The sequence below is a fragment of the Oncorhynchus tshawytscha genome, linkage group LG22, assembly GCF_018296145.1.
Source record: "Oncorhynchus tshawytscha isolate Ot180627B linkage group LG22, Otsh_v2.0, whole genome shotgun sequence".
Classification (NCBI taxonomy): Eukaryota; Metazoa; Chordata; class Actinopteri; order Salmoniformes; family Salmonidae; genus Oncorhynchus; species Oncorhynchus tshawytscha.
This window is the reverse complement of record NC_056450.1, coordinates 25,021,176-25,035,567: the sequence shown is the minus strand read 5'-3', so window position 1 is coordinate 25,035,567 and position 14,392 is coordinate 25,021,176. Positions and strand designations below refer to the sequence as shown.

General features: G+C 42.7%; 1 protein-coding gene across 3 annotated transcripts in view; it reads left to right on the top strand.

Moving 5' to 3' along the window:
* The first annotated feature begins 1,791 nt into the window (after nucleotides 1-1,791).
* LOC112222175 (nuclear receptor coactivator 3) overlaps nucleotides 1,792-14,392 on the top strand; it is a 112,430-nt gene continuing 99,829 nt past the window's right edge. For all 3 annotated transcript variants that reach the window (XM_024384847.2, XM_024384846.2, XM_024384849.2), the window contains exon 1: nucleotides 1,792-1,936. The gene's annotated coding sequence lies outside the window, so the exon portion shown is untranslated. The remainder of the gene's footprint in view (nucleotides 1,937-14,392) is intronic.

Sequence of the window (14,392 nt, the reverse complement as noted above, 5' to 3'; positions counted from 1 at the left end):
GCCTGTTGCTCCTACTAGAGCTACAATTTTACACATTTTCTCACCCTAACTTTATATAACTTCTGCATTGTCACATGCCCCCGCCCCCCCAAAAAAACGTTTTGAAAGGACACACATAATCCAAGCACAGTTGTAACTCAAGTCATATCCTTCTTTCTTTTCCTCTGGTTGTGTTCCTTGACTTGGGTGGATTTTGCTCAGGCCAGGCTAATTGCAATGTCCTGTTCTCCTCCTCCTCACTCCTTCCCCTTCCCCCTTATGTCGCCTCTCTCTTTCCTTCAGCACTCGCTCTCTCTTTCTCTCTCTGGGTAATTCTCTGACTGGCTCTACCTAATGTTTTCTATCACTCTCTCCCTCCTCATCTTCACTTACTCTACAGATTCACATTACTCACCATCGCTTCCTCTCTTTCTCTTCCCCCCGCTCTCTTTTTTCCTCATCTTCTCTTTTCCCTGTCAACTGTATTTCAGCTATGTTTCTACCGCTGCTCTCACAATCATTTTATATATACATCTGTTGTCCCTCTTTACCTGTGTCTGCCAGCCTTTCTGTCGCTCAATCTGTCTTTACACTCTCTATCTGATTCTCACTTTCTTCCTCTCTCTCTCTCCCTCCCTCCACCTCTACCCCTCCCTGACACAGCTGAAACCCTACTGTCTGCTCTGCCAGAGTGTGTGTGTGTGCCTACTTCCCTGCCTGCCTGATATCACCATGGTGACGGATTGGTGCTATCTTACCTCGTCTCTTCTTGGCAAGGGTACTGGTTCTGGGACGAATCTGCCCTAGTCCCCAGGCCATTAGGCTGTGACGCCAACGGTCCACACTGAACCTGCCAGCTCCACCAAATGGAGCCCACATATGGGCCTCATCTATAAGATATACAGTTCTGGAGGTCCCACTGTTCTACAGATACAGAACCAAACCACACAGCCCTCTCCAGGTACAGAACATATCATTAGGGCTAGCATTTTAGAGTTATGTCACAATAAGGCTTAGGACTATACATCATTTATAACAAAGGAAAACATTATCTAATGTATACGCAGTTCAATCAAACTTGCAGTCCCGGATAAAGGGGTTTGATTGAATATGGGACCTTGTTAATTCAGTTGATTAAATCTAGAATTTCATCAAAATGCAAAAAAATACAATTTGTATAAATGTATTTCTTATCACCATCTATATCTGGCTAATATACACATACTGAGATAATATTTGAATACTGAATAGCCTGCCTACACTAGAATACTGTAAAAGTTGTCCAAGCCACACACCTTCTGTAAACCATCATTACCATGTTAAATCAGATGATATCTGATCAGCCTATTAAGTATTACAGGCATTTGCACACAATTCAATGTTCCTCAGGTTAATTAAGCAATAAGGCAGGGGGGTATGTCTAATATACCACCGCTAAGGGCTGTTCATAAGCACGACGCATCGCGGAGTGCCTGGACACAGCCCTAAACGGTGGTGTTTTGGCCATATACTACAAACCCCTGAGGTGCTTCATTGCTATTATAAACTAGTTACCAACGTAATTAGAGCAGTACACATAATGAATGTGTCATACCAGTGGTATACGGTCTGATATACCACGGCTGTCTGCTAATCACCGAGTTTATAACTAAAAATAAACACCGTGGCATTATTCTGTTCTAATATCGTCGCTGTTCAGCCGTCTACACTAGAACCCAATATCTCCTCTTGGGGCATACATGTAGTTGTAGTCCGTATCCGGGAGGTCTGCCCTACCTAAAATAACAACGTTCGACGTGAATAACTACTTTCCCCAGCAACCCCAACGCTCAGCACAAGCTGGCTTCTTTCTCTTCGAGAGTGTTTCCCATTTAAACAAACACAGTGCTGAAGATGGCGGAGAGTTAATAGGGAAAGGAAGAAGCTATTGGTGCGCTCACAGAGATATATCTATTTGGTGAGTTTACTACATTTTCAATTTACTTGTTCCTTTTAATAAAGCTCGGTTTTACGCACGACGGCATTGTTCCTCGTTTGGTTGGACGGAAGTGCCCCGACATCGTTTTCCACTGATGTGTAGTAGGACTCTATATACTCGTCGTAACACAATAATATACGCTACGGTGTACGGGCACCGTGCATGCCCGTTTACTTTGACAGCAAAAGTGTTTGTTGTTTTATAGTGACGCTCCAAGCCAAGGTCATGGATTTTGGTGTAGATATAGCGCGCTATATAAATGGTTTCTGACATGTTAGTGGGGTTGAATGTATTTGTCATAGCTGAGGAATTTAAAATAAAGTGCCCATTCGTTTGGACCTAGAACTTTGAGGGAAGGTTTTTTTTTTTTTACTTACTAAGACAATGTTTAAAACGTGTGTTGGTAACCATTGCGCAGACAGCACATAATACATTCTATATATTTCGGACTCTTAGGCTAGCCTGCTTTAGGACATGTTGCTTTCATTCAGTAAGTTCATGTCGCCCGGCAGTGTAGGGGTAAAGTCTAACCAGCTCAAATGTAAATATAAATGACCAGCTCAAATTTTAATATTGTCCTATCACTGAATGATATAGGGACAATTCCACAATAAATAGGTGGTGGGCCGAAGCTCAAAAGAGTGAAGTTGACTGATCCCCGCCGAGAAAATATGTTGGCATCTTCAATTCTTGATTTTTAAACCAGATGACTTCTCAAATACCAGCTACCCAATAATACCATAGTTGCATTGGAATATAAGTTATGGCGAATGATAAAGAGCCTGTAGGATTATAGAAAAATCAGTTGGGAAATGAATGTTGGTGAGTTTTAACTACTAAATGTTCAGTGAATGTAAGTATATTTAGGTGGTTTACGTTATTAACTTTCCTACTAACCTTCTAAATGTTGACGTGCCAAAATCATTATTCTACTAACTATGACTGAGTGTGATACATGTTTTCCATAATGTAGGTTTCATGCATATACATTCGATCAAAGAACACTCACAAATAATGTTTCACCATTTATTGAGTACAGAGACAAATAGCAAAGTTGTCTCACAGTATTTTAAGTATTTAAATATAGTGTAGCCTACCAATCAACTTATATCAAGTGCCGTGGAGGGCACAATCTTACAATGTTGCAGTCCAGAAATGAGAGCTAACCATCTATGCCAAGAGACTGTAGAACTGTCATCAACACATGCTTCAGTATTTCCCCTTTCCTTCAAGCGACATTTGTGGGCCCAGGCCCCATAGGATCCCACCCTAGTCACCAAAGTAGCTGACCGATGTAGAGAGAGAGACAAGGACCTTAGTAGAATGTAATCTAAAGCTTGTGTGGTCCAGAGACGAGGACTCCACCATCTATGGTAAAAGCCTGGGGCCTGTAGAATTTCCCCAACTGCAGGTTACAATAATAAAACAATCTGTTTGTCCCGTTATACTAATTCTACTAATGTAATCTTTGAGATGCTCGAACAAGCATGTGTATCTATAGTTGTTCTTCAATTCTAAAATGCACAACACTGACAAAACCCACAAAGAAAAGACAAAGGCACATGTATATGTGGGTCCAATATTTAAATAGTGACAGCAGGGTTTGTTCAAACTGCGGTAGGAAGGTTCTCCTCACAGGTGAGTGAATCAGCCCATGCTTGGTGAATAGCACTTGGTTGATCTCTGGGAGCAGGACACAGGATAATTGAATAGATGTAAGACAAAAGAGACAAGGATTAATCAAATAAATCATCACAACAAAGGAATGTAGTTTGTGAGCTAGAAAATGAACATCCTGGCTGCTCTGCACTCATCCTACTATTGACAGGGATAATGTGGCATTTGTTATTTGTCAGACTTAAATTAGTGGGTCTTGCCGTTGATGACTGTATTAGATTTACACTACTTGTCCTATTGATTTTTGTAGTCTTCAATTATTACTTGGAAAAAACTGATAGTTAAAATTCTCCTTGTCCCGGAATGACATGCTAGCTAGTGATAAAGTTATCTGCTCCTGCTAGCTACAGTAGCAACAGATCTTCTTGTTGCAACTAGCTAACTAGCAAGCTAGCTACATTACTAAGGTTGCTGTGTTTTAAGTTGGGAGTCATTTTACAGCTTGCATTGATGGTATGATGTTTTTACAACTAAATAGTTCATTACAAGTATACAAACAATGCATCACCCGATAACAGTTTGTCGCCAGCTGTCTACTACCTTAGATACAGATAACGGGATTGGCGGACGTGATCATCAGAGATAGTACCATGGATAGTACCCAACTTTTTGTCACCATCATCGTATGAGTGAGACCAATGCGCAGCGTGAATAGAGTGCCACATATTTTTAATGAACGTAAAATCACCAAAACAAAACAACCAACAACCAAACGAAATGTGAAGCTACCAGTGTGCACACAGGCACATAACTGTAGACAAGATCCCACACCAGAAAATGGGAAAAAGGGCTGCCTAAATATGATCCCCAATCAGAGACAACGATAAACAGCTGTCTCTGATTGGGAACCATATCAGGCCAACACAGACATACAAAACCCCTAGACATACAAAAAACCCTAACATACAAAAACTCAAGACTTTCAAAAAACCCTAGACATACAAAAAACCTAGGGTACTCACCCTAGTCAAATCCTGACCTAACCAAAATATATAGAAACAGAGATATCTAAGGTCAGGGCATGACAGTATCCCCCCCCCCCCGGCCGCAAACCTAAACCTATAGGGGAGGGTCCGGGTGGGCATCTACCCTCGGTGCGGCTCCGGTTCTGGACGCAGTCTCCGCTCCCTACACTGATCCCTCCGCTTCTGTGGAACCGGACTGTGGATCGTTGTCGGAGGAACCGGACCGTGGATCATCGCCGGAGGCTCAGAACTGGGAACCACCGCTGGAGGATCTGGACTGCAGCTCGTTGCTGAAGACTCTGGACTGTAGCTTGTCGCTGGAGGCCCCGGACTGGGGACTGTCGCTGGAGGTTCCCGGACTGGGGACCGTCGTTGGAGGTTCTGGACTGGGGACCGTCGTTGGAGGTTCCGGACTGTGGACCGTCGTTGGAGGTTCCGGACTGTGGACCGCCGTTGGAGGTTCCGGACTGTGGACCGTCGCCGGAAGCTCTGGACTAGGAACTGTCGCCGGAAGCTCTGGACTGGGAACTGTCGCCGGAAGCTCTGGACTGGGAACTGTCGCCGGAAGCTCTGGACTGGGAACTGTCGCTGGAAGCTCTGGACTGTGGAGGCGCACTGGAGGTCTGATGCGTGGGACCGGTACATGTGGCACTGGGCTGATGACACACACCTCAGGGCAAATGCGGGGAAGAGGCACAGGACGTACTGGACTGTGGATGCGCACTGGAGGTCTGATGCGTGGGACCGGTACATGTGGCACTGGGCTGATGACACACACCTCAGGGCAAATGCGGGGAAGAGGCACAGGACGTACTGGACTGTGGATGCGCACTGGAGACCTGATGCGTGGGACCGGTACAGGTGGCACCGGGCTGATTACACACACCTCAGGGCTAGTGAAGGCAAGAGGCACAGGACTTACTGGACTGTGGAGGCGCAATGGAGACCTGGAGCGTAGAGCTGGCACAATGCGTCCTGGCTGGATGCTCACTTTAGCTCGATACGTGTGGGGCGCTGGCACAGGATGCACTGGGCTGTGAAGGCGTACTGGCGATAGGATATCCTGGTCCGAAGAGGTATACTGGAGACCAGGAGCGCTGAGCCAGCACAACTTGTCCTGGCTGGATGCCCACTCTAGCGCGGCAAATGCGGGGAGCTGGAATAGAGTGCACCGGGCTATGAATGCGCACTGGAGACACCGTGCGCATCACTGCATAACACGGTGCCTGACCAGTCACACGCTCCCCATGGTAAGCACGAGGAGATGGCCGAGGTCTAAACCCTACCTCTGCCAATCTCCCTGTGTGCCCCCCCAAAAAATATTTTGGGGCTGCCTCTCGTGCTTGCCAGGTTGGTAATACTCCTCGTAACGTCGCCGTTCCGCTTTTGCTGCCTCAATTTCCTCCCTCGGACGGCGATACTCCCCAGCCTTTGTCCAGGGTCCTGCTCCATCCAGGATCTCCTCCCAGGTCCATTCCTCCTGAAGACGCTGCTTGGTCCATTTTTGGTGGGATCTTCATTCACGATCGTCGTATGAGTGAGACCAAGGCGCAGCGTGAATAGAGTTCCACATATTTTTTATGAACTGAAACTCAGCAAAACAAAACAACCAAACGCAACGTGAAGCTACTAGTGTGCACACAGGCACCTAACTGTAGACAAGATCCCACACCAGAAAATGGGAAAAAGGGCTGCCTAAATATGATCCCCAATCAGAGACAACGATAAACAGCTGTCTCTGATTGGGAACCATATCAGGCCAACATAGACATACAAAAACCCTAGACATACAAAAAACCCTAGACATACAAAAACCTAGAGTACCCACCCTAGACACACCCTGACCTAACCAAAATATATAGAAAACAGAGATATCCAAGGTCAGGGCGTGACACTTTTGATTGGTTTACAGTTTAGAACTCGGCGGTGTTGCCTGTTCAGTTAGCAAACATAAAAGTAAGTATTTAGAAAATATTTGCAAAAATTAACATTCCCAAGAAACGGAAATGTGTTCAGAAGAAATAAATGTACACTATGTAAAAACCAGCTCCTCATTTGACAGAGATCGATCATTTCGAAAACTGAAGCAGATAGTTTGCTACGGCCACCACCTAAAAATAGTAACGCTGAGACTCACTTTTTCACATTAAAATGTATGCTAAGCAGAAACCATTTATTGCAAAGTTCAACAAACCATGTGTAGAAGTCTACCTTTAAAAATTGCCACAGAACATTTTACTAAAACATATTTACTTGAGGAACAGTGCAGATGCAAAGTTTGGAATGACAGTAAAATCTTTTTTGTGACCATGTTTTCCAAAAACATTAAGGTTCAAAGATGTTTGCAGAAAGAATGGGGTGTCAGCTATGATATGACACCTAGCGTTTGAAGTGGATCAACACCCGGTAACAAAATGACATCTTGGGTCCTTCATCTGTACTATATAGAAATGCATAATTATGAGTGTCATTCCCTTCATGGTGATGTATCCTGAATATGTACACAAAGGTAGCTAGGTGCATGTTTGGGTGTTATTATACACTAGCAATTATTCTAATGAGCTCTGCCCCCAAACAAGACCAAATTTGGTTTGTCCAGACCCGACCAAATCTGAACCAATCATAGACGTCTATGTTTCACAAGTTTGGACAGTACAGCAAAGTAGAACATTGCGCAGGACAGTACAGTTTAGTAGAGTTCAGTACAGTACAGTATAGGACAGTACAGTAAAGACATTTACAGTAAACTAATGTATAGAAGGGTACAGTACAGCAGAGTACAGTACACTTCAGTAGAGTACAGTGCCTTCAGAAAGTATTCAGACCGCTTGACTTTTTCCACATTTTGTTACGTTACAGCCTTATTCTAAAATAGATTAAAAAATAAATAATCCTAAGAAATTATAAACAGACATACCTTACATAAATAAGTATTCAGACTCTTTGTGTTTCCATTGATCATCCTTGAGATGTTTGTACAACTTGATTTGAGTCCACCTGTGGTAAATTCAATTGATTGGACATGATTTGGAAAGGCACACACCTGTCTATATAAGGTACCATAGTTGACAGTGCATGTCAGATCAAAAATCAAGGCATGAGGTAGAAGGAAATGTCTGTAGAGCTCCGAGACAGGATTGTGTCAACACAGATTTGGGGAAGGGTACCAAAACATTTATGCAGCACTGAAGGTCCCCAAGAACACAGTGGCCTCCATCATTCTTAATTGGAAGAAGTTTGGAACCACCAAGATTCTTCCTAGAGCTGGCCACCCGGCCAAACTGAGCAATCGGGAAAGAAGGGCCTTGGTCAGGGAGGGAACCATGAACCAGATGGTCACTCTAACAGAGCTCTAGAGTTCCTCTGTGGAGATGGGAGAACCTTCCAGGACAACAATCTCTGCAGCACTCCACCAATCAGGCCTTTATGGTAGAGTGGCCAGACAGAAGCCACTCCTCAGTAAAAGGCATATGACAGCCCACTTGGAGTTTGCCAAAACATTCACTGTTCTGATGAAACCAAGATTGAACTCTTTGGCCTGGGGGAACGTCTGGAGGAAACGTGCCACCATCCTTACGGGTAAGCATGGTGGTGGCAGCATCATGGTGTGGGGATGTTTTTCAGCACCAAAGACTGGGAGACTTGTTAGGTTCGAGGGAAAGCTGAATGGATCAAATAACGGAGAGATCCTTGATGAAAACCAGCGCTCTCAGGACCTCAGACTGGGGCAAAGGTTCACCTTCCAACAGGACAACGACCCTAAGGACTCAGCCAAGACAACACAGGAGTGTCTTCGGGACAAGTCTCTGAATGTCCTTGAGTTTCCCAGCCAGAGCTCAGACTTAAACTTGATGGAACATCTCTGGAGGATCCTGAAAATAGCTGTGCAACAATGCTCCCCCTCCAACCTGACAGAACTTTAGAGATTCTGTAAAGAAGAATCGGAGATACTCTCCAAATACAGGTGTGCCAAGCTTGTATTGTCATACCCAAGAAGACTTGACGCTGTAATCGCTGCCAAAGGTGCTTCAACAAAGTACTGAGTAAAGGGTGTTAATACTTACAATTAATATTTCAGTTTTTATTTTTTTATAAATTATATAAAGCTGTTTTTGCTTTGTGGGGTACTGTGTGTAGATTGATGAGGGGGGAAAACTATTTAATGAATTTTAGAATAAGGCTGTATCGTAACCAAACATGGAAAAAGTCAAGAGGTCTGAATACTTTCCTAAGGCACTGCATATTATAGTGTGCTCTACTGTACTGAGTTACTGTGCTGTGCTCTACTGCAACTCTGTTATGTGACTACAATGATTTCCCATTGTGTCATTGTTAACAGAGTTACACATTTTAATCACTTAATAATTAATAAACAAAATTGTTAGCAGTAAAAACACCCACTAATTGACAGGTCTACCTGTACGTGTTACTTCTGTGAACTTTCATAATTCTCCCTTAAAGTTGAAATCGGAAGTTTACATACACCTTAGCCAAATACATTTAAACTCAGTTTTTCACAATTCCTGACATTTAATCCGCAGTTAGGATCACCACTTTATTTTAAGAATGGGAAATGTCAGAATAATAGTAGAGAGAATTATTTATTTCAGCTTTCATTTCTTTCATCACATTCCCAGTGGGTCGGAAGTTTACATACACTCAATTAGTATTTGGTAGCATTGCCTTTAAATTGTTTAACTTTGGTAAAACGTTTCAGGTAGCCTTCCACAAGCTTCCCACAATAAGTTTGGTGAATTTTGGCCCATTCCTCCTGACAGAGCTGGAGTAACTGAGTCAGGTTTGTAGGCCTCCTTGCTCGCACATGCTTTTTCAGTTCTGCCCAAACATTTTCGATAGGATTGAGGTCAGGGCTTTGTGATGGCCACTCCAACACCGTGACTTTGTTGTCCTTAAGCCATGTTGCCACAACTTTGGAAGTATGCTTGGGGTCATTGTCCATTTGGAAGATCCATTTGCAACCAAGCTTTAACTTCCTGACTGATGTATTGAGATGTTGCTTCAATATATCCACATAATTTTACTTCCTCATGATGCCATTTATTTTGTGAAGTGCACCAGTCCTTCCTGCAGCAAAGCACCCCCACAACATGATGCTGCCACCCCCGTGCTTCACGGTTGGGATGGTGTTCTTCAGCTTGCAAGCCTCCCCTTTTTACCTCAAACACAACGATGGTCATTATGGCCAAACAGTTCTATTTTTGTTTCATCAGACCAGAGGACATTTCTCCAAAAAGTACAATCTTTGTCCCCATGTGCAGTTGCAAACCGTAGTCTGGCTTTTTTATTGCGGTTTTGGAGCAGTGGCTTCTTCCTTGCTGAGCGGCCTTTCAGGTTATCTCGATATAGGACTCGTTTTACTGTGGATATAGATACTTTTGTACCTGTTTCCTCCAGCATCTTCACAAGGTCCTTTGCTGTTGTTCTGGGATTGATTTGCATTTTTCACACCAAAGTACATTCATCTCCAGTTGACAGAATGCGTCTCCTTCCTGAGCGATATGAAGGCTGCGTGGTCCCATGGTGTTTATACTTGTTTATACTTGTTTGCTCCCAAGGATGAACCAGACTTGTGGAGGTCTACACATTTTTTTCTGAGGTCTTGGCTAATTTCTTTTGATTTTCCCATGATGTCAAGCAAAGAGGCACAGAGTTTGAAGGTAGGCCTTGAAATACATTGACTAATTGACTCAAATTATGTAAATTAGTCTATCAGAAGCGTCTGAAGCCATGACATCATTTTCTGGAATTTTCCAAGCTATTTGAAGGCACAGTCAACTTAGTGTATGTAAACTTCTGACCCACTGGAATTGTGATACAGTGAATTACAAGTTAAATAATCTGTCTGTAAACATTTTTTGGAAAAATTACTTGTGTCATGCACAAAGTAGATATTCTAACCGACTTGCGAAAACTATATTTTGTAAACAAGACATTTGTGGTGTGGTTGAAAAACGAGCTTTAATGACTTCAACTCCAACCAAGTGTATGTAAACTTCTGACTTCAACTGTATGTGTATGCTAACAGAATAACGAAAATAGGCAAAAAAATGTTGACTTACAGAAGGCAAATCATTTTTGCGAAACTAAATATAATAGTTGGCAGGGGCCTTTAACATTATTGTGTTTCTATTGTTTTTCTAATCAGGGGTTGGAACCAGTTCAGTGTGCAGAACCGAAAACTGGAAAATAAATACATATTTCAAGGAACAGAAACAGAACCTGGAATGAAAGTGATCCATAGTGTTCTGGAACAGAAACATTATTTTAAAAGCATTGGAACCGTTTAATAACGTTATTTTACATTCCATGTGAAATGTTGTTGTCCCACAACAAAGTGCATATGCAAAGCCCTCATTCTGTCACTCAGAAATGTATTCCAGTGTCTGCCTGCAAGCTGAAAATCTTTGCCTGTGCGTGTTTAGGCTACCTGCCCCTCCCCCTCCAAATAATAGGCTACTCTACTGATGTTACAAGCTTGATTCAGAAGAAAGGGAGAGAGATTTTTAATTAGCTAGAGAAGAATGGATTAACTTTTTCAATGCTAGTTAAGGATACTATAGGCCAAGTTATCCCTTTTCACTTTGGATTTATTAACTGTAAGATGTGTTTGTAATTCTGGTGCCACTCAGCACACACAAGCTTGACCAAGGCAGTCAACCCACTGTTCCCCGGGTATGGATGTCTATTATAGCAGCCCCCGCACCTCTGATTCGGAGGGGTTGGGTTAAATGCGGAAGACACATTTCAGTTGAATGCATTCAGTTATACAATTGACTAGGTATCCCCCGTTTCCCTTTCCTATTAGCTTGCAAGCTCAAAGGACATTCAAAGTTCCTCCATAGAAGCCGCTCCTCCTTGGTATAATTCTGTGGACCTAATTCATATAATGCATGTCATAACAAGTTGCCCTGCGCTTCAAGCCTCCTCTTCAACCCTGTCTTGCTCTCTCCCCACCTGCAAAATTTCAGTTGCATCTTGTGCCTTAGCCTACACTTGTCTGTCCATCACGCATGTAAACAACTACCTTGCCTGCTCTATCCACACTGATTGGTGGAGTTATTTTATGAGCTAAATGGATTTAAAAAATGTATTTCACAGGTTAAAAAAGGAAGAGAAATGGACGATTCTGAACTTTATTTTGTTGGTGGGAACAGTGGAACGAAACAAAAAAATCTAGGGGTTCTGTTCATATTTTTGGTTCCTTCCAACTCCTGTTTCTAATAACTTTTTAAGTCTTTTCTAGTAATATTTTTTATGTCCTAATTTTTAGGATGGAAAATGGTTGAAAAACATATCTATGCCTCAATTTCCCAAAAATATTGACTCTTAGCTTTTCTTTTGATATGTTCCTATAAACTTCACATGTTGGTGCTCATGGGACCTTTTACATGGAAATGACCATAGGCCATGACCCTGTACATGGATACGTTTAGGCGGCATGCACTGTGATGAAATATTATTATAGTTACATGAGAAAGGTACAGGGGATTGGTCTGACCACCAATAGGGGATAATACAGTAGGCTATATGTTTAGATACTATTAATATTTCCCTTACCTGTGCCCAACGCAGTTGATTTGATTGCCAATCTCACTTATGTCAAAGTGTAATATTAGATGTTAACTGCTTTAGATGTTGCTGCTGTGTGTAGACCTGTTTAACTATACTTGTGGGGACCAGAAGACCCCACAAGAATAGCAAACAAACAAAAATTTGACCAACTGGGGACATTTTGCCAGTCCCCACAAGGTCAAATGCTATTCCGAGGGGGTTTAGGGTAAAGGTTCAAATTAGTGTTAGGGTTAGAATTACGTTAAGGGTTAGGGTTAGGAGCTAGGATCAGTTAACTAGGGTTATGGTTAAGGTTCAGGGTTATGAAAAATAGGATTTTGAATGAGACTGAATTGTGTGTCCCCACAAAGTTAGTTATATAACACTATATGTGTGTGTGTGTGAAACTGGGTTAATGATCTACACTAAAGGACCTGTCATTTATGCACCCCTCCACCCCTCCCTCTTCATATATAACCGTCCTGTTACATAGTTCTGTTACATGATATATATAATCTTATTATGTGCTGCTGCTTGTTAATGTAGTGTCTCCATATGCTAGGAGAGGAAGTGTGAGAGGTGTGTTGCAGGGCCTGGGCCATGAGGTTTAGTTAATTATAAAAGCCATAGTTTAAATGTAGCTCTATGTCTCTGGCTTTGTTCCAGGATGACCTGGCTGTGTGTCTGTGTGTTGCCCTAATAGAGGGTAGAGTAGAGGGGTGTGGTGGCCTGGCAGACAGCATTTTGTTCCCCAGTGCCCTCCTGGCAGATTTACAGTCCTGTCTTTCTGTGACCAAACTGTCAATTAACACAAACACACACGCTCACACCCTCGCAGACACACACTCACACTTACCCCACCTCTACCCTCCACGGGGGCTTCCAGAGGGCTCCTAAATCGAGGGGGAACAGGGATGCTGGACATGGACAGGCTGCTGGGCCTATAGGCCACCATGTTGGGGTCAGGGAGGGGGATGAATGAATGGATGGTAGGGCTGTGACTAGGGATGCACATATCGGAATCGAACAATATTAGTTAAAATTGCCAACATCGGTATCAGCGATATCTAGTTTAATGCTGATGTTTAAAACCGATGTCAAAGCTACCGTGCAAACCTATATAACGAAGGTACATGACGTAATGACGCCACATAAAATGTTGCGCTACACGTGCAACACAGCATGCCTAACCTAGCCCACAATGTCTGCTGTGTGGATCGAGCAGTCATTTGAAAGAATAATAAAATTTCTGCGAGACAACTCAAAGGTGAAATCCATTAAAGCCAAGATAATCAAATTCATTGCCCTTGACAATCAACTGTTCTCTGTTGTGGGTGATGTTGGATTTCGCCTACTCGAGCACCGGTTAACACTACCAAGTGTGTTATTTTTCAGATTCAAAAAAGGTACAGTAGCACTGTCAAAGCTGTACAAAAAAGTCAGCAAACAAGCAAACACCAGCCACGAACGATGGGTTTACAATACTTCGTTGGTAATAAAGCATCAGTTCTTCGACCTCAACTTCTGGGGTAGCTAGCTTTAGCTTGGTACCTAGCTAGCACCAATACAACCAGCCTGAAAACAATGACCAGTAGAAACTGCAGTCATTTTCATTATTCTTAGCAATGATATTGAAATCCTTGTGAGTAAGTATTAGCTAGGTTGTCACTTGTTGTTCGCCTATTGAAATTGAACTTCAGTTCATGAAAATAAATAGCTAGCCAGCTACTTAACCCTGTTGTCCAAAGCTAACGTTATAAGCAGCCAGCTAGCTTCATCTGGCTAGTGAGGCTCGACCGGACCGGGTTATGTGTTGTGAAGCTAGCCACAATAAGGATTAGGCACAATAGTAGAATTTGCGGTTTGCCTAAAAGTATGTCATTGACAGTGATGCAAATGAAAACATAGAGTAGAATTATGCCATACATTTATTTTGAAGGCTAACCGCAAAGTCCACTATTCTGGCTAATCCTTATTGTGACTAGCTTCACATAGATGGGTCCGACCACCATTAATCAAATATGAACTGTCTTATCATTTAGGGTTATTTTAGATGATGACACCTAGCTATATAATTAGCTAGCTAACTATAGCTACTGAAACAGAATATGTTGTGTTATTTGACGTGTATCTTTTTTGACACGCAAAGACCCAAACGGTGTTCCATAGAAATCCTGGTTGAGAATGAAACGACTGAACAAATGAACAACAAAACAGCACA